The sequence below is a fragment of the Dasypus novemcinctus genome, chromosome 24 (assembly GCF_030445035.2).
Source record: "Dasypus novemcinctus isolate mDasNov1 chromosome 24, mDasNov1.1.hap2, whole genome shotgun sequence".
Taxonomy (NCBI): domain Eukaryota; kingdom Metazoa; phylum Chordata; class Mammalia; order Cingulata; family Dasypodidae; genus Dasypus; species Dasypus novemcinctus.
This window is the reverse complement of record NC_080696.1, coordinates 56,128,343-56,153,625: the sequence shown is the minus strand read 5'-3', so window position 1 is coordinate 56,153,625 and position 25,283 is coordinate 56,128,343. Positions and strand designations below refer to the sequence as shown.

Below are 25,283 nucleotides of genomic sequence, written 5' to 3'. Positions count from 1 at the left end.
TTCAAACCCCTGTCTGCTTGGTTCAACACTCTCCACTACACTCACCTGCCCCCAAAGAAACTTGCTCCAATTTAATATGTAAACTGCTGGAAATTATATTGAAAATGGTCACTAATTGCAAACCTTGGTCACGCTGCCCTGGGTGCTCTAACTGTATTGCAGAGAATAGAACCATCCTCTGGTGGGCAAAACAGGAAATTAGCTCAGCACCTAAGTACATTGGAGAAACACCACTTACAATCACCAAGGAAGGTGGCCAAAGGTTAAAAACAATAGTCTCAATCATGCTTATTTTAGAAGCACGCAAGTAGCCCCTATAGGACAAAGGGAAAAACTGAGTCCTTTCCTTACCTTTTGTCTGTAGGTTTCTAAATAAGCAACAGTTATTGCTAATGAGGAAAGAATGAGGCCACCCCTCCCTGGGGGGCAGGGAATGAACACGAGGACTAAGAATCCTGTTAAAGTGTAAGCTTCAAAAATATAAAATCATGGCTCCCATCCATACTAATATAAAATGGACACATGTCAAGGTCTTACTCAATTCACTAATTAATGAAGGAACTAATATTATGGCATGGGTAGTTCAGAGGAGAATTCAAGGAATGTGGATTTTACAGAGCAAGTTGGTCAAAGGAATGCTGAGATGGATTTGGTAAGAGATTTCAAAACTAGCAATGTCCTAAAGGGTCATTAAACTGTAACTGTTTGATGCTAGTCTCCCCCTGACAGGAACCTGCAAGTTAACTTGTAACTTCAAAGTATCTGGGTTCTGATCTAATAGCAAAGGACAAACTAAACACAAAAACATTCTACTAATTAAATACATCTATGCAACATGTACCCTGAAAGGACATGGAGTCATGCACCTTCTTTATTTACAAGTATTGTAGAGTTTTTCTGAACAATCTCATCAGGTTTACTACTGTTACTTCTGATGCCTCAGTGGGATGAGAATGCAAGAACCCAGGGGTCCCCACTGAAGTTCTGCTCCGGTCAGTTTGAAATGCATCCTTGGAATATGTTCTGAAAAAGCTCCCCAGATGATTCCAATGCAGGTAGTCTTCAATTACATGTTTAAAAATGACCAGTTTAAAACATGGAAGCCATAATCTTTGGGAGGGTCTCAGTTAGATACTTTCAGCTCTCAACAAATAAAAACTGAAGCTAGTTTCAAAATTGAAGAAACTTTTAACAAAAATAAGAGGTAATATGGACCCTAAGTTAAACCATGAACTATAATTAAAAATACATTTAAAAATATATACTTTTATCAATTGTAACAAATGTAATGTACCACACCAACGCAGGATGTGATTAATAGAACAGTATATGGGCATCTGTATTTTATGCATGGTTGTTCTGTAAACACCCAAAATCTCTAATTTAAAAAAAAGAAAATACATACTAAAAAAAAAAAGAGGTAATATGGCCTTGGAGTGAATTGAGTCAGAAGACAGTATCTGACCTTCTCTCTCCTCTGCATCCTCATGGGGCTGTTGATTGGCAAGACGGCTGTAACAATTCCACTAGTTACTTCCTGGCCCAACATGAAGTGGAAGAAGAGATTTCCTTTTGCTTTGGCACATCTCCTCCTAAGTTTGGGGAACCCTGTCCCAGAAAATCCCCTACCCTAGCAGACTTCCCATTCACAACTCATTGGCTAGAATTATATCAAGTGGTCACACCTGAGCCAATCACTGGCAAGGGGGATTTGAATGGAAACACCTCATACCAATCAGGCTCACAGAAGAACTTGGGTGAGAATGGTCTCCCTTGAGGCAACTGATTGTGTGGAGAAGGTAGGGCTATCTGAACAAAATAAAGATTCTATTAGAAGGAAAGTAGAGGTGGGAGTGGAGATTAAGTCAGCAACAAAAGTGTCCAGCATTAGGTGGCTTCAAGGAGTTACTGGGGATGAGCCTCCCTGGCACTGAGGGATTACTACCAAGTGCCAACTAGCAATGTATTTGGAAAAAGACCTTTACCAAAAGGGGGAAATATTAAATACCAATGAATTTTCATGGCTAAGACATTTCAAAGTGAGTCAGGAGGTCATTACAGAGGTTATGCTTATGCACGTCTCAGCAGGATCTCCTTGACTGCCACAGTAAACAGTGGTTCAAACAGTGGGATTCCCGAGGGCTCTAGAGACATTTAGACCTACAGGCAGGGCAAACAATTCAGGAATTCTGCACCCTATCAGTGGGCCTTACTTTGGAATATATGCTCTCCAATGTAAGAGAGTTAGACTCGTTTATAATTTCCCTAAACATGGCTCTTCTGTCCCTTTTATTTGAACCTATAATTAATAGTATACTCATTAAATATATGTCCCAGAGATTTAAATCTTCCATCTGTTTATATGTAGGTTGAGCCCTGAATCTCAGCAGAGTTGCAGCCAACACCTACTCCCCAGTTCATCAATCTCGCCCAGGACAACAAAGAGAAGGATGATGATGGGCAATGCCCAAAAAACATAGAGTATCTATAACTGCAAGCAAGATAGTTCCATCCATCTGCCCCCATGGGATCTAAACCCTCTCTCAATCAGAAACAGAGTGGGCATCACCATCCCAAAATACCCAACATTGCAGAATGACCAAACATAAAGGGGAAATGCAAATATGGACTAAAGTAGACTTATTGTTATTCTAGCAATGGAAGATCTTGTAACATTGATATAAAGGCAGTCATCACCAGAGGTCCTGAGGGGAGGGAGAGGGAAGAATAGGTGTAACATGGGGCATTTTTGGAACATTAGAATTGTTCTGATTGACATTGCAATGACAAATACAGGCCATTATAAATTTTGTCAAAACCTGTAAAATTGTGCGATGCAAAGTGCAAACTATATCCATGGTCAATAGCAATGCCTCAGTATATGTTCATCAATTTTAACAAATGTACAACACTAATGAAAGATGTTGTTGAGGGAAAATGTGGTAGGGGAGAGGGTGGTATATATGGGAATCCCCTATATATATTTTTTTAATTTTCTTTTTTAATTATCTTTTTTAAATTCCCTATATTTTTGATGTAACATATATATATATATATATATACTCTAAAGCTTCTTTAAAACTAAAAATTATTTTTTAAAAAAAGGAATTACAAGCAGCATCTTTTTTTTCAAGTACTTTTATTTATTTTTAAAAGATACATAGATTATACAAAATGCTACATTTAAAAAATACAGGAGGTTCTCAAATGCCCCACTCCCCTCACCCCCCACTTTTCCCACATCAACAACTTCTTTCATTAGTGTGGTACATTTGTTGCATTTGATGAATACATTTTTGATCACTGCCACACAGCATGGATTATAGTTTACATTGCAGTTTACACTCTCTCCGAGTCTATTCCAACAAGCAGCATCTTAAAATTAAGTTGCATCAAAGATATGGGGAATTACTTGGCACAATGTTATAACCTCCAAGAACAGAGCCAGGCAAGCTAACCCAGACATCACAGAACAAAATGGTTCACAGACCAAATGAAGGCGCTCGAATCAGAGTTTCATAAGTTTGAGAGAAATAACAAGAAGCAAGGGAAAGGTTAACACATAAAAGATAGGGTGAAAGTAGATGAAGGGACCATATCATCAGAATGTTGGAAAATGTTCATACACTCCATCTCTCTCGGCTGCATCCCCACCCTGTGGTGTGGTAACAAGGACCAGAATTGAGGTTTGAGCAAGGTGGCCCACAGACAGAAGGCTCCCCTGGGCCAATGCCCTATATTTGTTCCACCAGAGAGACTCAGGGCAAAGATGCCCAACCACAGTTGTAGCCAGCCAACTAGCCTGCTGAATAGCTATGGGTTTTAGCTGCATTTCCTGGGTAGAGCTCCTTGAGGACAGAACGGGACCATACAATGTATCTTCATTGGAGGCTGATTTAAGGATGACTTAGCGATCAGCCCCAAGCTAGCATGATCAAATGTTATGATTTGGTCTTCCTTCTCTTTCTATCTTTAATTAACACTTTTGCTTGTTTCATCAAATATTTCATTTATTTTCTTATTGTTCTTACAGGTTACCAACTGGCTCTCCACATTCCAACTATGTTTCATGAGATTCTTTCTTATTCATTATTTATTCTTATTATATCTTGTATCACCTATACCTTATAAGTCACTAGGTTGCTTACCATCTATGCTTAAAATTTCTTATAAATTCAATAAATCCCATTTATTTTCTTGTCTTCTCTAACAGAATTCAATATTCTAAAATAATGCAACAAACTCACATTACAAGACTTAAAATACTGTGATGAGGGGGGAATAAGAAGAGAGAAATGACTAATACATTTTGAAAGTCTTCACAGAAATTCTAACCTGATACAATTTTAAAAACACATTTATGAGTCAGTTGTGGAAATTTTAACACTGACTGCATATTTATCAAGTATGTTATCAAGAAATCATATATTTTAAGTGTGAAAATTATATTTGTTAGGTGTAAAAATATAAAAAGTTCTAATATTTTAGAAATACGTACTAAAGTATGGATGAAATTGCATGATGTCTGAGACTTGCTTCAAAGTAAAGCAATGTTTTGCAATTCAACAAAGAGTTCTTAAACTTATGCTAAGTAGAGTTTTGCAAACTGAGAATCATGACTCATTACTAGGTTAATCATTTGGTGGGCTGTGACCAGAACATTTTTCATGAGAAAGAGGATAGAAAAGAATAGAAAATATCAGAGTATATGGCATTCTGTCATAGTGTATTTTGTTATATGAAACTTATACTTCAACTCTGTGTATTATGATAATATGTAGTAGGTCATGACATAAAATGTATTTCTTACCAGGGTTTATAATTCCTGGAGTTGAACATCACAGTTGGAAGTAGAGTCTTGATCACTAATGGGCACAGGGGATACATGAAGAATAGGATATGCTCCTCACTTTGCAGAAGTGATGGACATGAATGAAGACATAAAGTAGAAGGCAAAGAGCTCTGCTAACAATAAGATGCAAGGACTGTGGGAAGACAAAGGAGGCATTGACTAACTCTGGTGTGGGCTTCACAGAACAGACAATATATGACAGATGAAAAGGCTGGAGAAGGGTAAAGAGGCCATCTCTCCAAACAAAGGAACAAAGAAGGAACAAAGTGGCATAGAAGGATAAACATACACATGGTATAATTGAGGAAAATAAAGTAATTTGATGAGGCTCAGAGCCCAGGAGAGTTCCATCTTCAATTTGGGGTCTGTGAGATGGACAATGGCAGGAAGCAGACCTGGCTCAACTAATATAGCATCCATCTGCCATATGGAGGGTTCAGGGTTTGATACCCAGGACCTCCTGACCTGTGTGGTAAGCTGGCCCACATGCAGTGCTGCCACACACATGGTGCGCCATACCACGGAGGGGTGCCCCCACATAAGGGTGCCCCATCTGCAAGGAGTACACCCCACAAGGAGAGCCACCCCACATGTAAAAGCGCAGCCCGCCCAGGAATGGTGCCACACACATGAAGAGCTGATGCAGCAAGATGACAACAAAAAAGAGACACAGTTTCCCAGTGCTGCCGGATAATGCAAATGGATGCAGAAGAACACACAGCAAATGGACACACAGACAACAGCAGGGAGGGGGAGAGAAATTATTAAAAAGTAAAAAATAAAAAAGATGGACAAAGGCAACCAAGGCCATGAAGAAATTGATGATCCTGGGGGAAATACATATGAGTTGAGAGGCTGTGAATATGTCATTTCTCTTTTGATGATCTCCAATGTTGATAAATTCATAGTCTTCCTATTTCCCTAATCCAAAGCTGTGCATTAAGATTTTCTGGTTTCAATTCTTTGATTCAGCAATTCCACTTTTAGAATGTACACCAAGAAAATAGGACTAGATGGGCACAATGACTTAGCTACAAACATCCATTTACAGCATTATAGAAAATGGCAAAATGTTGGAAAGAACCAAATGTTTAATTAAGAAGGTTGGGTAATTAAAATTATGGCCCATCTATAATTGGCAGACAATTGAAAAAATATTTGATAGACAACAAATTTTTAACTGGGAAAATGCTCACAATAATTTAAGTTATATAAGTAGTATTCTTAACAGTATGTACATACTGTATAACCATATTTTACGGGAGAAAATGAACATAATGCTGTAGAAGGACATGCTCTTTTACTTCACATTTCGACAGTAATATTTTTTCCTTTGTATGATGGAAGTACAGGTAATTTTTATTTTAGTCCTTGTTCTTTTCTATCAATTCCAAATTTTCTACCATAAACAAGGAGACAAGATTTTTAAAAGAGTAAAATCATTATAAAATAGGAAACAACCTAGAAATAAATTCCTAATTTATTATTAATGAGAAAAGCAAGGTGAAAATATTATTACATCATGATTTTTCTTCAAGAAATAGAAATTAGGCAGATTATTTCTTTTTGCTGATCTTAATTTTCTATATTTTGCCCAGAGAATATATTTATTTTAATATTTTTAAAATAATTGCTTCTTTACTCCTAACCAAATTCTTTGTCTCTGCAGAGCTTTTGAGACATAAAATGTGATGGCCTATATTCAAAAATCAGTCACTTGTTTTAGACAAGCTTATGTGATAGTGTCTTAAAAACTCAGAAACATTAAGAAACTAATTAGATGTAGGAATTTCAAAAGACTAATTTTAAGAGAAGAAAGCTATTGCAGATTTTAAAAATAAAACAAGAAGACATTTTTAAGTTTATAATTAAAATTTCAACCTAATGATCATGATTTTTACTCATTTTGTTTTTTAAATCCATAACTCAAGTTTGTGCATCACCTAAAGGAAGAAAAATATGCAAAATGGTAGAATGGTCAAATCATTTTAAACGAAACAGTTGCTTTTAAAACAAAGCTCAGTGATAGAATTTAGATTAAATTTCACAGATGAAAACATTAGAAAACACAAGGCATATACATTCATTTTTCTACCAGTGACCAATATGGTGCTAAATTATACCTGCCTGCAGTATTTTTTAGTACTACTTCTTAAAGTTACACAATTTCTTCCACAGCTCCCTTCCCAGGTTTATTCTTATTTTTGCCTTCAAACAAGCACACGCACACAAAAAAACACTTCTCAAACTTGACCACATATTGTAAGTACTAGAGAAAATTTTTTAAATCCCGAAACCCAAGCTGCATCCCAGACCAACTAAATCACTCTCTCTGGGGCTGGGACATTCCAATGTGTAGCTGAACATGAAAATCACTGTCCTCATTGATCCTATTACTTCCTTTAGTTTCTAGATCATTTCTCTCCCTTCTTTCATCTCCAAGCCTGGACTTTTTCCAATTTCTATTTCCTCACACCTGTGCTCATCCCTGCGATGAGATTATTGTATCATACATATGTTGGGTTACATTGTAAAAACTTCTTAAGTAGTGTATCATTTAGGACTTCTTTCACTGCAAGTAACAGAAACTCAACCCAGAGTACCTGCAATAAAATGCGTTACTTGCTCATATTACTGAACGGTCTAAAAATAGGAATAACTTTAGGCAAGACTTGATCGAGACTCAAACAATGGTACTATGTGCTGATATCACTCTCTCCATCTCTACTTCAGTCCTTTATTGTGAAGCTCCTGTCTCAGACAAATTCTCATCTCTTGGCTGCAAGATGGCTGCAACAGCTCCAGAGATTTTGTCCTCACTAATACATGTCTGATGGAAAAAAAGAAAGTCTTTCCCAAAAGTCTCAGTGAAAGTCTTATCATATAGCTCAACAACTGTGAGCAAGGCCAGGCGTCCATGCCTACGCAGATCATTGCGGCCAGATGAAAGGAATGTTCCAATATACTAGGCTTGAGTTCCATGTCCATCCCTTAAGCCAGACTCCCATGGACTGAAAGTGGTTCTCCAGAGAAAAATCAAGTGATTGTTACAATCAAAAGGGGGAAAATAAATGAATGCTGGTTTGCAATTTAATAATTGTCCATTACAGATGGATGTGATGACAGGGTATGCTTTTGGAGAAAACTAAATAAATAGAGTTGCATCAGAAAAACAAGCATAGATATCTTTAGAAGTCTATTATGGGAGACATAAAGGGGAGACAAAGAGAAGCAGACTGCTCTGAGAAACTGAACAGGTACATTTTTAAAGCTTATAGCAAATAGGAACTTGAACATTGCTCCTGATTTGTAATGAAGACTCTTCAAGGTATTTAAATACTAGCCTATTTGGTATTCATCAGCTTAAAATGAGCTGCAAAATGAATGGCCAAAACCTCAGTAAGTCCATAAGAAACCTGCAAATATATCTGGAGAGTGAAATCATATCTGCCTTTTGGACTTAGACATTATTTTTGTGTTTTGTTATGGCTGTATTTGGTATTATGTGAATGACCTAATAGTGTTTTTAAAGTCATTAACTACTTTAGTTTTATCAGAAAAATACATCCTATGTATAAAGTATTGTGAGCATGCAATGGCGTAGCCCTGACATTTTCAGCTTTCTACATCAAGTGGCAAGACATGTTCCCTGAAAAAAAAGAAAGTCACAGCCACCCAAATGTGACAAAGGCAGGTGTCTAGTCAGATGCTAAAGCACTTTTTCTAAACATGCCCTAAACCTTCTGACCATGTCTGCAACATGACAGCCACATCCATCCCTGTGGTTTTGTCACTTCCATTTACATAATTCATGAATACATAGCTCCAGCCCTTAATGTCTTTCCTCAAATTAAGCTCAACAAATATGAGGACCTTCAATATGGCAAGAACTATGGCAGGCCCTGGAGACATGCAAATGCGCCAGCATTTAAAGAGTTTGTCATCAATTGAGGGAGGTAGATAAACAGAACATCCCAGCATATGTGGAGATATGTACAGAGCTCTATAAACGTAGTGATTCATTCAAAAGATACCGATTGAGCACTTATTAGAAGCCAGGCACTGTTCTAGGGACTGGGATACAACAGTGAATAAGACAGACAAATCCTGACTTCATAGAGTAGTCAAGGGAGGTAGCAAATAAAAAAGGCAAACAATTAAATAAGAAGTGCAGTGAAAGGGAGAAACTGATTGGTATAGTGCAGACCAACTTGGGAGGATAGACTGCTTTTTAAAATGTTATAGAATGTCAGAGAAGGTGTAATAGATTAGGGAGGTTATCCTGTAGTAACAAGTTCCCCTTAATATGTAGCTTCATGCTACATGTCCAACATAGGTTCTGGGAGAAACTCTGCCCATTGTAGTCACTTGGGGATGGTGGCGGTTTTGTGCTCTGCAGATTGACTTTCCCGGACCTGCCTTTCCCAGAGTTCCCTCTCCTGTATAGTCACAGATTACAACTGGCCACAAAGAGATGAGTGTGAAACCTGGAAGGCAGAAGTGAAGCATCCACTGCATCTCCTCCTTCAGCATCTCTGGGTCCTGAGCCAGATGCGCATGTAGCTCCTTGCGGAAGGGTGCCAGCTCCCTCTGCAGATATTCACATCCTTGAGGCAGTAAAGGTGAGAGACAGATGTGGGTTCCAGGCTGTCACCAGAGCTTCCAGTTTATCTCTTCTCTTCCACATTTCACATCCTGTACCTGCAGGGACTTCAGAGCCAGCGCCATTCACAGGGACAACCACCTTCCATAGGTGTGTTATTCCAGCTCCAGGATTATGCGAGCTCTGGTCCCTAGAATAAATTCCTTATTCCTTGGGGCTGCGTGTTTCCACTTCCCTGATCAAATGCTGGCTGATCAGGGACCCAGGTGGAATCAATTGCTATTGCCTTGGCTACTGCAGTTTTTCCTGAGGCAGAAGAAAAAAAGCTCTGGAGGGTCCCACATGAGCAATTAAATACTCCAAACTGAAACAAATGTGTGTCACTTCTGCTCTCAAGTTACTGGACAGAACTAGACTTATGGGCCAACCCAGTCATAAGGGAGCCAGAATGTTCCATCCTACCAATACCCAGAAGATGGAAAGACAGAACTATTCAATGAGCAGCACTAATTACCATGGCAAAAAAACCTCTCTGAGGAGGGAGTATCCCAGAGAGTATCCCAGGTAAAGAAGGAGGCAGGCATTTGGGGGCTGGTAGGGAAAGCAGTTGAGGCAGAGGAAAGGGCACATACAAAGAACCTGACACAGGAATGAACTTGGCCATCGTGCTAGAAGAGAATGCAAGAGGCTGGCAGTGACCCAGGCAGGAGCTGGAGAGAAGCTGGAGTCAGATGGCCCAGGACCCTTGTGGTGAACTTGGAAGTCACCAAAAGATTTCAAGCAAGCAAGTAATAGAGTATCACCTAATGTTTAAAAAGATCATTCCAGCTACAGTGTACAGTCAAGAGAAGGCTCACAAAAATCGAAGCTGGAGGCTAGCTAGGAAGCTGTTACTGTGATCTAGCTGCAAAGTACAGCAGTAGCTTGGGTGATGGATCCTAAAAATCCAACAGCTGTGAATGATCCAAACTCATCACCTCCCTCCCAGGTCCCCTCCCAAATTCCTTTCTCTGTTCAGGAGACCTCCACGTGCCACATCACTGGTCAGAGCGCTCAAACCACGTTTGTCTCCTCATCCTCGGTAGCAGACACGATTGGCATGCCACACAGGTTCCCGCAGAGCCATCTAATCATTTCCGCACGCTGCTCCCCAAGCTTCTGTGTGTGTTTGCTTCTGGGCTGGCACCTGCTATTCTCTTGGCGAGACTGCTCTCTGCCCACAGAAAGCTGTAAGTGCTGAAAGTTTACAGCCCGTGCGGCCGCTTCTTAGCCAATGACTGGCTGCTCCAAGAGTCTGAAAGCCCAGCTCCCTGGGCTCAAATGGAGATCAACTTGGAGGTAGAACTTACCCTCCAGAATTCCCCAGTAGGATCAGGCTTCAGTACCCTCTGAAGGATTTTGTCTGACCTCTACCTTCTGTCTGTCTCCCTCCTCCTTAACTGGTTTCTCCTGGGTCTTTCCCTGCTAGATCCTTGCCCTGTGGACCTGCTTTGGCACAACTGGAACTAATATACTTTCCAAATATAAAGGGTCAGAAAGTTCCTCTAACTCTTTGTTTTTCTAATTTCAGTGCCCTTGAACTTTTTCCTTTATTTTTACTGCAGCAGAATTCTAACTTGGTTTCCTTTCATATAATTCATTTATTCAGGAAAGAGTATTGTATAGCTACTGTATTCCAGGCCCTGCCCCTCTCTACTTCCAATCAGCTTTCATCAATGGTCTAGAAGCACCATTTCCATGAAGTCCCCTTCGGATCAAAATTTTTCACTGGCTCCCATCACCTAAAGAAGTATTTCCTAAAGCATGTGTACTTTCCCTTGTAAAGGAAAAAAAATATTTATATTCTCATGGACCCTCAATGTAATTTTTAAAATTCATTATAATTTAATTTCAATATGTATAAACATAAAACTATAAACTCCATATACTGACAGCTTTGATACAACTATAAGTCCAGAACAAATTTTAAAATTATATTCAAACACAATGACAAAACCAATAAAATTTAAGTTCTCAACACTAATTTAATGTGATAGTTGATGTTATTTTGCTGGAACAAAACCACTCATATTTGGATTAATAGAGGAAGGACGTAGTCAGAGGTTTGTATCTATATTTAATCTGTTTCTGTATTTCAACTTCAATAATCCTAACGCAAGGACTAACCATTCTCACAATCATGCTATATAGAATTTTATTACTCATTGCAATTTTTTGTTTTCTCTTTTAAGATAAGCAGAGCCAAAAGTCTGCTTAAGCATATCCTTGCATGCTGGTTTTACTGAGGCATCAATTGATAACGCTGCAAACATACTCTGTTCACTTAAAGGTTAGCTTAGCATTGTCTTGTTTTTGAAATCAGCAGCAAATGAATTTTTATTTCAAATGCTTTAGGATCAGGAATTGTTTGGGCTGCATGCTTGTAAATGCAGACCTGAGATAAGGATTTGGGTACGTGGTAAGAGGTGTGGGCAAGTGGCATAGAGAGGGGAGGGAGGCCGACCAGCCCAAGTTCATATGCAGGCTACTGCAGCAGGCAGCTGGGGCTCAGTCCCACCAGAGACCTGGGGGGACGATGGGGAGGATGGGAATGTGCTGCAGGACTGGCCCATCTCAGCCCAGAGGTGAGGAGGCCGGGATGTTTATCCTCCAGCTTCCCTGTCATTGGTGAAGGTGTGCTCGCAGGGTTAACTCCCCAACACATTCCACCTGCCCCAGACCCATGCCTGCCAAGAGAAGGTCCTTAGGCAGAGGGTCAGAGGCACTGGTGGCTGGAGTCATAGTCATGGACAAGAACAGGGAGGGAGTGCCAACAGCATGTGGGCAGCCACCCACAGCCTCTGACCGAGGAACACATGATTTCTTCCTTGGGTGTTTACAGCAATGCCTTCAAGTCGTTAAGTTGGATGATGGGATCTGCTCACGTGAAGAGGGTACCACTCTCTAGGGGAAGATATTGTTGGGTCTGATATGTCCATGCTACTGGATGCTATGTGCAGACTCAATTTCTACCACTTTTTAAATTCAAATAACTCAAAGATTTTGGTGCATTTAGCCTGCTGTAACATAGTTTAGCCTCCACTTGGTGAGGCCATTACTAGACAGTACCCAGGAAGAGGGATGGTTTTCCATAGCATGCTCAAAATGTCGTTTAATTATCATGAAGATTAAAAAATAAAAGTAAAGCTTCATAGAGAACTTCACAACCCTGACAATAAATGCTAGGACCTCCAAAAAGGTATGGGGTGGGCTAAGGGCCAGGAGCTCATCCACTGCCCCCAGTAAGCTGACTACAAATGAAGCTTAAGATACCTGAAATTCAAGGTCCTCTGAAGTCAACTTTCCATAGTCAAAGTGATCGATTAACAATGCAATGATCAGATCTTGCCCTTTTCACTTACAAGAACCATACCTTTCTGCCGAAATCCTGCAGAGAGCCCAGGACTTCCCGGGTACTCTAGTTCACAACAAACTCACAGTTCCTAATTCTCGCTTGCCAATTAATCACACACTGGATTCTCATATCCTTGGTTTTGTATTACCATCTACCATTCCGTGTGTTGCTCTCACAGCCAGGCTGTGATGTCGACAATGAGACTGAGCCATCATGACCTAATGGAAGAATGTGGATCCTGAAATCACATGGGTGGCTCTTGGATACGGGCTTGGCCATGGACTAGCCATGACCTTGGGCCTCCATTTTGCCATCAGTGAAACAGAGATGCATTAACTTCCTCACAGTGCTTCTGTGTGGATAAAGGAGATGCCCAATGAATAAGAGTTCCCTTTCTTACTCTGCAATCCTTTATTTTCATTGCATGATTTTCTTTGCAACAGCACTGAGAAATTCCCAGTATCATTTTAAAGGTCTGATCCTTGTGATGAGTTGAGAGACCTTTAGTTCCTCTGTGATTTGCTAACAATCTAAACATCCTGAAAACACATTTTTATAAGACACTATTCTGGGGAGAGAACATCTGGATCTCTCCCATCCTTCCCTTTAAAATGATCCTGTCTGTGCCCACAGAAAGATAAAAAATTGATAAGGAAATTCTCATGGTCATGGTTACATTTTGTTTATGAGAAAGTCCTTCATTTGGCTAAAACAGATGTGCAGCTGAGACATTTTTGCCAGTGCACACGCTATCACAGATGACTGTTGTTGATTCATATGGACCACAGGGATGTGTAGGCAGTGACTGTGCAAAACTATCGTCTCTTCCTCTTCATGGGAAAATAGAATTAAGAAACTTGGTTTCTATGCTCCTGACAACAAATAGCAATTAAGAAATCTACAAAGCTGACTCAGAAATGGTTCATGTTGTTGGTTTTTAGCCTTTTCCTTAGTTTTTTCCTAACATAAAATGTTGCCTTTTGCCCCTCATAGAAGGTTTCACTGTGGTCTGATTTCTACAAGGCCAAGGCCAGGGATTCTCCTGGTGGTATCCCGGATGGTACATTCTTCCACCAATAAAGTTGCACTGAAGGAGAACATTTAAAAGTTATTTGTATTCCTTAAAGGATCAATAATAAAAAGCAATTAGCAGGAAACTTTTCAAAGAAGAGATTCTTTTGGCACAAATAAGTTTATAAATCTGCAATACATGATGCTGTCTCTTGCTTTTCTGAGATGAAAACTAAAAGCAGCAGGGGGTGTCCACAGTTCACTGAGTATTTATATCATTTGAATTGCAAAAAAAAAATCCTTTTCAGTGGGATGAGTCTTTGAAGCTGGGGTTATTAGGACTTATAGGTGAACTGCTTATGTGATCAGCAATAGAACTCCATTCATAAAGCATTATGTTAACACTGCCACTTCATCCTGGACCAGTAATTAAAAAGAGGCTAAGAACTAAGTGCTAGAGGTGAGGTTTTGTTTTAGAATAATGGTGTGGATCGCTGGGGACCTTTCTATTCCAGACACTTTCCCAATATTCTCTCTCAATGTTCTCTCAAAATCTTACAAGGAGGTTTCAGGGATATGTACTTTGAAAATATGTACTCATTTATTGCCAATTTTGTGAAAATATTCATTTGTGAATGGATAGTTTCCTGATGGAGTCAGTTCTGGCCTGTAGCAGGATTTTCTTCCTTTATTTTTACACAGTATATGTGTATTGATTAGAAAAGTGTGTGATTGCAAGTAACAGAAAATCCAAGCAACATATAGGTCTATTTTTCAAGTAACAAGAAATCCAGGTCTGAGCTTCTCCAGGTACATAAAGATATCAGTAAGGATCATAACTTATTCCTCTCCCCACTTCTCCATTCTAACATTGTAGCTCTTATCCTCCTTGTCAGAAAATGGCTGCTGCACCTCCAGGTCTCATGCCTGTGTTCCAGGAAGGGAAAGAGAGCAAGGGGAAAGGTAAAAGGACCAAAGAAAATGTGCCAGCCAAGTCTACATCTTTTTATAAAACCTTTCCCAGAAACCCTTCCTACACCTCCGCTTATATCTCGTTAGCCAAAACTGGGCCAGCTGACCATCCATAGCTGTAATGAAGTCTTAGATGTGAGTATTTTAGCTGGGCAGATTTTCTTCCCAAACAAAATCAGGACTTTATTAGTGCACAAGAGGGAAATATGGGTAATGTCCAGGCAGTATCTATCTCATCAGGATCTAGAGATGAGGGTCATCCCTAAATGGAAAATTATTTGCATTAAAGATAACTAAAACCTTTTCCCTGAGACATGTCTACTTTCAACGGACATAAGCAGAGTTTGCCAGAGCATCAAAACAAGAATGAAAACTTGATTGAAATCAGTGAGCCTCAAACATCAGTGAAGTCATGAATTTTGGGTTGCCTGTCCTAGAGTCGTAAATATATCTCTGAAAATATTTGGATTTAAAAAGGTCTTTTCCATCATAAGTTGAGTTTATTCCTAAAAATACTGCTTTAAAAGCAAGATCCTCCATGTTAAATCTTATCATCCCTCTGTCTTCCATTTTAAATTTAGAGCTCTCTTCTTCTAAAAAGAATTTTGACCACCTAAAAGCACATGCAACAGAGCAGCAAATTTCAAAATTCACTGTTTTTATTTTATGTTTCCCCCATATATTGTTAAATCCATTAAGGAAAGAACCACTTTTACTTTGTTCACCATTGTATCCCAGGCACTCACCACAGGGTCTAAAGTACAGAAAATATCCAATGAATATTTTATAATGAATTTACATATTTAAAATAAAAGTTCTTATTTTCCCCAAAGCATTATTATTGGTGATCAAAATAAATTTTAAATATGAATGTGAACCAAAAAACTTCATAATCAAAATCTGAAGAGGCATTAAATAAAATTTGAGATTAATTTCTGATTAAAAACAAGCACTTAATAAACTTGAAAGAAAAGTGAACTTCCAAAACATAATGAAAAATATCCATCTTGAATCAAGGGACAAGAGCCTACTTTAAAAATGCTAAAAGCAGCCCCATTAAAACCAGAAGCAGAACAGCAATAAAAGCCCTCTTCTTGCCAATATTATTAAATATTTTTCCAGAAAACCTGGCTAATAAAGTTAGAGTAGAAAAATAATTACAAGTATAATTATTTGAAAGGATAAGACAAAAGTATTGGCAGATCATATGAGTATTTTTTTAGACAAACCAAGAGAATCAATTGAAAAGCAATTAGCTATAAAAGTTCAGCAAATTGACCAGGACAGAATAAATGTTGAGAATGCTCATGATATAATATTAGGTGAAAAATGCAGGCTTTTACACACACATACACACACACACACACAGATGCTTGCTAAATATAGAATTAAGAGTGAAAGGAGATTTCCAGAGGTAGAGAAATATAAGTAAATTCTTAAACCTCACTAGTGTTAGGTAAACAGCATGAAATTAAGAAATTCTTGCTGCTATACACTTGAAAGCATTGTACAGCGCAGGTTCTGGAAGAAGAATTTCTTCAAAACAATCATCATGGGCCACAGGACCATATACAACTGAGATCGCCAATCAGGGATCCATTTTTGAAACCACTTGTTTCCTCTGACGCGGTATCGTAATAAATTAGTATTTTTATCTCTCATAATCAGCAATCACACATTTTACCTTCATTTCAATTGTTTTAAAGGATGATTGTCTACTTTTTGAGCTATCCTTCAGAAATGAATTCTGTACATGGCACATAGACTTTGTTTTATAGGAGGTAATCCTAAATGTACCCTTCTCCAAATTTGGTTTAAATCCATCCAGACCAAGAGCCAGAAAGTTATTTTTATTTTCATAAATATATCAAAGCTCCCCCCTCACAATCAGAAATAGAGAGGGCATCACCATTCTAAAATCCACAGGACTGAAGAATGAACAAATGTAAGGGGAGAAAGCAACAACAGTAGACTTATTATTCTAGCAACGGAAGATCTTGTAACATTGATATAAAGGCAGTGGTCACCAGGGGTTCTGAGGGGAGGGACAGGGAAGAATAAGTGTAACATGAGGCATTTTTGGGACATTGGAATTATTCTGAATGACATCGCAATAATGGATACAGGCCGTTATACATTTTGTCAAAACCTATAAAAATGTGCGGTACAAAGAGTAAAAAAAAAAAACAAAAAAGTTGTGCAATGCAAAATAGAAACTATAATATAAACTATAGGTCATGGTTAGTAGCAATGCTTCAGTATGTGTTGATATTGTTCATATTGTAACTTGTAACAACAGTGCCACACAAATGAGAGATGTTGTTAGAGGGGGTAAGTGTCAGAGGGGGAGGTTGAGGTATATGGGAATCCCCTATATTTTTAATGTAACATTTATGTAATCTAAACCTTCTTGAAAAATTACAAAATTTCAAAATATATCAAAGCTCTAGAAGAAATACAGCAAAATATTTATAATAGGATTAGGGATCTTTTTTTCATTTGATGGCTTTTTATATTTTCCAATATTTTTTTACAATGAATAGACATTACTTTTTAAATTTTTAAAAAATTATTATACAAAGCAGCATGTTTTGGTATTTGTGGTTGTTGTTTCCTGTTTATGCTATTAGTTCAGCTATCTTTTTGAAAAATGAAATCAGAGTTATCCTCCAAGGGCTCAACAAAACAGAAGGTCATCCCTCCCCAAATCTCTGTAGCCGTGGGACATCCAATCTTATCTGGCTGGTCAAATCCATCTCTTAATACTTCTAACAGATGATAGCTTCAGAAAGAAAATACTGTTCTGAGCTTGAACAGAGAGAAGACACCATAAACGGTGAAGCAGTGATCCAAATGAACCCAATCTTCCTAGAACAAACACTCTAGTAAGTGGTGAAATAACAGAAAAGCACATTCTCTGAAACATACCTCTCAGGGATAGTGAGCATTCGGGCAAGTACATCTTCTCATACGTAAGGTATTTTCTAAACCAGTGGTTCCCAAACTTTAGTGTGCATGAGAGGGCTTGCTAACACGCAGACTTCTTGACCCCACTCTCAGAGTTTCTGATTCGGTAGATCTTGGGTGGGGACTGAGAATTTACATTTCCAACAAGTTCCCAAGTGATGCTGGGGCTGCTCTCCACAGAACCACAATTTGAGAACCACTACTCTAATAATAAAGTAATTAAAATAGAAGATTCCCTGACAAATCGATTAGCAAATTGAACAGCCGCCATCATTTGAATGTTTACTAACAGTGATGGTGCTAAGCATTCCATGAACATTATTTCATTTGAAATCCACAGCAAGGGAGATAGTATTATTCTTTTTTACAGATAAGGAAACCAGGGCCCTGAGAAGCTAGCAATTGTGCAACATCACTGAGCAATTTTGGGGTAGCTATGAGAGTTGAAACTTTAGTCCAAGTTTTTAACCACCAGACTTATACAGTATCATTCATGAAATTAAAACATAAATGTAAGAAAGAAAATTAAGATGAGAAAAGGAAAGAAGGAATAAAAGAAGGAGAAAACAAAATAGAGAAAGGAAAAGAAATATTTATATTTACATTTCAATAGTATATAGAATGAAAAACCACAAAGAGAAAACATAAACAACAAAAACAGGTTGATACATTCATTATTGCAATAAGTATAAATGTTACTTAAAGTACTATTAAAAGATAATTACAGATTAAAGAAAAGTGCACGTATTCATTCATTCAACAATTATCTGTTGAGCTAGTCTTGTTATGCCTGGTACTATTCTAGGTGCTGTGGATACAGCAGGGAACAAAGCAAAAATGGTCCTTATTCCCATGGAATTTAAATGTTGGTGGAAGAAAAGGGTAATAAACACGTAACATAAAATAAACACATGATATAATGTCAGGTAGTGATAAGTGCTGCAAAGAAAATAAAGCAGGTTAAGTAGGAAGGTTAACTGAGAGGAGGGGAATGTCTAGTAAGACAAGGACAACCTCTCTGAAGAAAACTGAAGGATGAGAAGGAACCAGCCCTGCAGAAAGAAGAAATAGCAGCATAAAGGCTGTAAGGTGGGAATGAGTTTCTGTGTACAAGAGGCCAGATGCAAAAGCAGTTAACAGTAAACAGATGCACAATGATAAGTCAGCCAATGAAATACAATGTAATGCAACACAAGACAATACAACACAATACAATACAATAGATGACCCTCAATCCCAACTTAAAAATACAAAAATTAAAAATAAAAAATAATAAGTGGGGTATATTAGTCAGCCAAAGGGGTGCTGATGGAAAATACCAGAAACCTATTGGCATTTATAAAGGGTATTTATTTGGGGTAGAAGCTTACAGTCACCAGGCTATAAAGCGTAAGTTATTTCCCTCACCAAAGTCTGTTGCCACATGTTGGAACAAGATGGCTGCCAACGTCTGTGAGGGTTCAGGTCTCCTCTTCCTCTTAAGGTGCCATGGTCCCAGCTGCTTCCAATCTCAGTCACAGGCTGGGATAAGTCTCATCTCTCCCCTGGGGCTCATTTCTCTCTGGGCTCCCCTGCACTGCTCTCTCCACAAGGCCACTGTAAACTATCAGGCTAACAGCCCATCTTTCTTCCCTGGCCTCTGCCACGTGTAATGGGGCCTTCTCTCCTTCCTCACATACCTGCTTCTCTGTGTTTACTTCCCCACGCTCCAGCATTAAAACCTCAACTAACTCCTGTGCCCTGTCAACTAACCGGTGTGCCCCAATCAAAGCCACTGCCATTTCATTCCTAGATAACTATAAGAAACTTCTGACTGAGCTCCCCATTTTTCTCTCCTACTACAACCAATTCTTCAGCCCAAGAGAGGTCAAAAGCGACCTCACACAGGATGCTTCATTAAGATGAGAAGAAGTAAATACTGTGAGTGAGCAAGCAGACCGTAAGGAGAAGAAGGTCAGTCATTTCTGCTGAGACCCGCAAGAGAAATGAGAGTGGCCAGGACTCATTCAGCTCCAACTCCAAGTCACATTTATCCTCTTAATAAATTCCCTCTTTCTTGACCTAATTTGAGAAGATCTCTACCCCTGTAGACCTGATGAGTCCAATGAAAACATTCTAGAAGAATAAGTCAATAACTGTCAAGCACATATCTTTTAGATAGAAGAGTAATAAGTGAACATGCAGATTAATTCCAGCCGACAAGTTTATTAGTGGATCTAATAAGCATCCCAGGAACAACTATACCATATATAAGAATTCAGTATGCCAACTGGGAGAGGGGGACAATTTTAAGTTAAATCTATTCAACAAAACAAATTTGAGACTTTTTCTAACTTTAATTAATTTCTCTTTATTTTTTGAATTTGTACTTTTAATTTAATTCATTGCATTTATTTAAATGTATACATGTCAAAAATACCGTAAGTTAATAAAAAGCAAACTTCCAAGTATTTAGTAGCATTTCATAGACATGATAAAGGTTGTGACCCTCATTTAAAAGCATCACCAAGAAAACAAATACCTTCCTTTGGGAAATGGTCTAAGGACATGAACTTATGTGTGTCCAACATATACAAGGATTTATTTACAACAGTGTTTATTGCTGTATTACTCATAAAAGTGGAAAACCTAACAACAATCAACAAAACTGGTTAATGAGAACATTTAAAATGTAAGTATATTTAATGAAACTTGGAAAATTATCGTGGATATATTGCTAGATTTTTAAAAACAGCTTACAAAATAAAAAATTCACTGATTCCAATTTCATTAAATTTTATGCATTTCTATCAGGATAGAAAAAACAAATAGAAATAAAATATTGCAATGGCTATATGGTGATATGACAGGTAAATATTATTGTATTTTTTTCTAACTTTATATAAGAATAATGTATGTTCATGGTAATTTGGGGAAAACTCTATACACATGTGCACATGGCTACCTGTCTGTATGCAAGCACGTATTCCCCTAAAAACTAACTAAAAAGTTAGGATTACCAGGAATGGCCCATGGATAATCAAACATCAGCCAGTTCAAAACAAAACAAAATAGCTTTGTTAAAACTCTCTTTTATGCTCTTGCCATACCCTTATTTTAAAGTAAATTTTGGGAAACGAACTTGGCCCAGTGGTTAGGGTGTCCGTCTACCACATGGGAGGTCCGCGGTTCAAACCCCGGGCCTCCTTGACCCGTGTGGAGCTGGCCCATGCGCAGTGCTGATGCGCACAAGGAGTGCCCTGCCACGCAGGGGTGTCCCCCGCGTAGGAGAGCCCCACGCGCAAGGAGTGCAACCTGTAAGGAGAGCCACCCAGCGCGAAAGAAAGTGCAGCCTGCCCAGGAATGGCGCCGCCCACACTTCCCGTGCCGCTGATGACAACAGAAGCGGACAAAGAAACAAGACGCAGCAAATAGACACCAAGAACAGACAACCAGGGGAGGGGGGGGAATTAAATAAATAAATAAATCTTTAAAAAAATAAAGTAAATTTTGTCCTTAATCTTCTAATTATGTTAAACCAATTTTGGATAATATGTATACATGCTTCTGTCTACACACTGCCTAGCACATAGTAGGTCCCCAATAAATATTTGTTGGATTAATGAACAACTGCTACAGCCAAGAGGAAGGAAGGGTCTTCTAACGCTCTGATGACAATTTTCTTGACATAATACAGAATCGATCTGAAGAGGCTATTGGTCCTGCAGTTTGACTACTTTTAGAAATAATGTCCTAATATCAACTACTCTAAAAATTAAAACCATTATTTTTGACAGACACTCTCTAAAATTTAATTGGTTTAACACCTACAATCCCATATAGTAAGTTAATTTACTCAGCTACTTAGGGGCACATTTGCAATTAATTCTTTCCTGTGAGTTCACCATGCGGCTTGTTGCTTAAATCTAGAGGATTCACGAGAGCATCATTGAGATGTTTCTACAGCTGCAGTGGGTGACAGTAACACCTGTGGTGAAAATTTTTCAAGACAAAATTACCTTGGCCTCTATAAAGTGGGAATTTCAGGAGCTAATTGAGCAATCACTTATTTGCAGATATGGAGTCAGAAATTATGGGGATGGGGTAAGTTAAGAGAGGGGAAGGGGTCTGGCTTTGTTTGCAGATTCTAAGGCCCACCTTTATAAGACAGGGGATAGCCTGGCAGTAGGCTTGTAAAAGATATGTAATTTATCCAAAATGCATCCCTTGCTTACCCAGCAAAGCACATGGATCCAGTCACAACAAAAACTTATGGAACTTTCATAGTAGGCTTTCATTAGAAGATATATTCTCTTTCTTACCATCTGTGACCCAGATCTTAGCACAAGCCAATGGAGAAAAATGTATTGTACAAATTTTGCAATCACAGATCTAGATATAATTTCTTTTTTAAAATTTCCTAAAGCTGAACTTAACCCAGAGCAAATCGAAAAAGGAATCTACTCATTTTTTGGTAACCAGCCTCCAAGATGGCCTCCAGTCATCCTTGCTTCCTTGTCCCCACTGACTTGTGTCGTCTGCTCTCCCAGTGAAAAGGACTGACCTATGTAACTTAGAGGATACTGAAATGACAGTGTGTGCCTTCTGAGACTAGGTCCTAAAATGCAGGCAGTTTCTGCTTTGCTTTCTCCTGAAGTACGTGCTCTGAGGGAAACAGCTGCCATGTTGTGAGGTGGACAGGGTCCATCCTTGAGGACCTGAGCCTTCCTGCCAACAGCCCAGTCACGTTGCCAGATGACTGCAGCCCAGGCTGACATCTTGACTACAACCTATTGAGAATCCCTGAGCCAGGACCTTTAAGCTAAACCCCTCCTGAATTCCTGACCCTCAGAAACTATGAGAGATAATAAATAATAAACTATGAGAGATAAATAAATATGTGTGCCCATTTTTTTTGTTTGTTTGTTTTGTTTTGTTTTGTTTAAGTAGCTAAGTTTCAGGGTAATTTGAGCAGCGATAGATAACCAAAAATTCTTTCTAAGAAAAGTCCTTCAAATTAGTGCTTAATCTGTCTTCTCAGGGTTAAATCAGTTACTTCAGATTCTCTACTTCTTCCTTCTCTCTGGAGGGGAAATGGAATCTAAATTCCAGAGGACTTTACAGAGACTGGAGAATGGGAATCCTGGCCATTCACTTGTGTAGCATTAGAATTTTTTGGCTATAAATAAAAGAACGACAGGACTGAAATGGCTCAAGTAATATGCATTTTTATCTCACAAAACAATACGATGGAAGGTATGTGGTTTCTGAGTCAGATAATCCCGTGGCTCAACAAGCTCAGGGCTTTTGTTAGTTTCTCTTCTCTTGGGTTTCCCTCATAGCATTCCTTTTTCTGTGAATGGTCTGTTCCTATCGTCTAATTGTTTTTATCGTAGGTTGTTGGTGAATTTCTTATCTGTTTTTAGCTCTTTGTATATTAGAAAGTTAACCTTTTGTTTGATAGTATGAATTGTAATTTTTCCTCAGTTTATCATTTGACTTTTTCCTTTGCTAATGGAAATTTATATCATGCAAATTTTTATTAATTTGTTTAAATTTATCAATCTTTCTTTTATGATTTCTGGATTTTTAGTCACATTAATTTAAAAACATCTACTCCCCAGACCAAGATTACAAAGCAATTACCTTGTGATTTCTTCCAGTGCTTATGTGGGTTTTCGTTTGTTTTACGTTTAAATGTTTAATTCATTAAGAATTTTATCTTGGTGTACAAATTCGAGTTATGGATTCAACTTATTATCTGCCCAAAGCCCCATACCATTTATTGAATGGTTTGTATTTCCCGCCACAGCCCCGTTTGAGATGACACACTGTTAACCGATAATCACCATCCTGTTTCCCTCTAACAACCTGAGGAGCTAGACAAATGAACGGTAATTACAGACCACTTTTAAACCATTATTAGTATGCCACAAAACTGTACTGTGAAAAAATAATTTAAAAATTTAAAGACTTGCATTGCAGGCCTCCCCCAGTCCTGGCCTCACTGTGCCTTCGCACTCCTCCCCCGGGTTCCCTGGCCAAAGAGAGCACGGTGGTGTGCACGGGCGGCCCAACCCAGTTCCCACGCCTGGCACACCAGGCTCCCCGGGCACCACAACCTTGTGCTCCCCAGTAGCGGGTGCCGCCGGCGGCAGGGGTGCTGTGGAGGATGAGGCGGATCTGCCAGGGCTTTCGGACACGATGAGGAGGCCCCCTGGGAGGATGAGGAGCTGCTGATCTCCCCCGGGACAAGCAGCAGACCCTGCGATGGGTTATTCACGTCTGCTGAAGAAACATTTTCACATCCTACGTCTGAGCATCAATTTAATATTGATAGCATGGTCCATAAACATGGACTTGAATTTTATGGATACATTAAGCTAATAAATTTTATTAGACTTAAGAATCCTCCAGTTGAGGATATGAATTCCGTACACATCCCAGTGCCTTGGGAGAAAGACAAATATTTGAAGCCAGCATTAGAAGATGATCTTTTACTTCAATTTGATGTAGAAGATCTTTATGAACCGGTGTCAGTCCCATTTCCATACCCTAATGGACTCAGTGAAAATATGTCTGTTGTTGAAAAATTGAAACACATGGAAGCCAGGGCACTCTCTGCTGAAGCTTCATTAGCTGGAAAACGAGAAGACCACAAAGACTGAAACAATTGGCTCAGGATTTTGTGAGGAACGCAGATGTCAGAAACTGCTCATCATCTTCTGCTGCCATTGCAGGCCTCCAAGAGGATAGGATGGTGTTTATTTCATATGGGCATTATGGGATACATGAAGAAGTGCTAAGTGACCAAGTACCACCAGAAAGTTACCAAGATTTTATATACCAAAATCCACACATTTTCAAAGACTGTTTTGAGTCTTGGTTGTAGAACTGGAATTCTGTCTAGGTTTGCTGCTAGTGCTGATGCAAAGAAAGTTCTTGGAGTTGATCAATCTGAAATACTTCACTAGGCAGTGGATATCATAAGACCAAATAAACTTGAAGACATTATTATACTAATTGAAGGGAAGACTGAAGACATTCATCTATCTCTGGCATGGCAAGCTGATGCAACAAGACGACACAAAGAAGAAACACAATGAGAGACATAACAAAGCAGGGAGCAGAGGGGCTCAAGCAATTGGGTCCCTCTCTCTCATATGGTAGATTCAGTTCCTGGAGCCTCCTAAAGAGAAGGTGAGCAGACACAAAGAGCACACCGCAAATGGACACAGAGTGGAGACAGTAAAATAAATCTTAAAAAAAAAAGTGTTCTAGCATATGGAAAATATAGCATCGGCTTTCTCATACAAATCATATTTGAAGACAGCTTAGCTGATCCTATCTAGCATACCTGTAGTTAGTTTGTAGCTTCTTCCCTCTGCAAATATTCTTTAACCATGCAGTTTCCTAGTACTGCCCAGAAAATCTACTTTCAATACATGCATTTCATGTTTCATAAAAGTTTTTAAATATCTAGATAAATATGTACTTACAGAATA

The 25,283-nt window shown here is 38.8% G+C and overlaps 1 pseudogene; it reads left to right on the top strand.

The window, feature by feature from the left end:
• The first annotated feature begins 574 nt into the window (after window positions 1-574).
• On the top strand, window positions 575-24,884 carry LOC101446078 (protein arginine N-methyltransferase 3-like; annotated as a pseudogene).
• The last annotated feature ends 399 nt before the right edge of the window (window positions 24,885-25,283 follow it).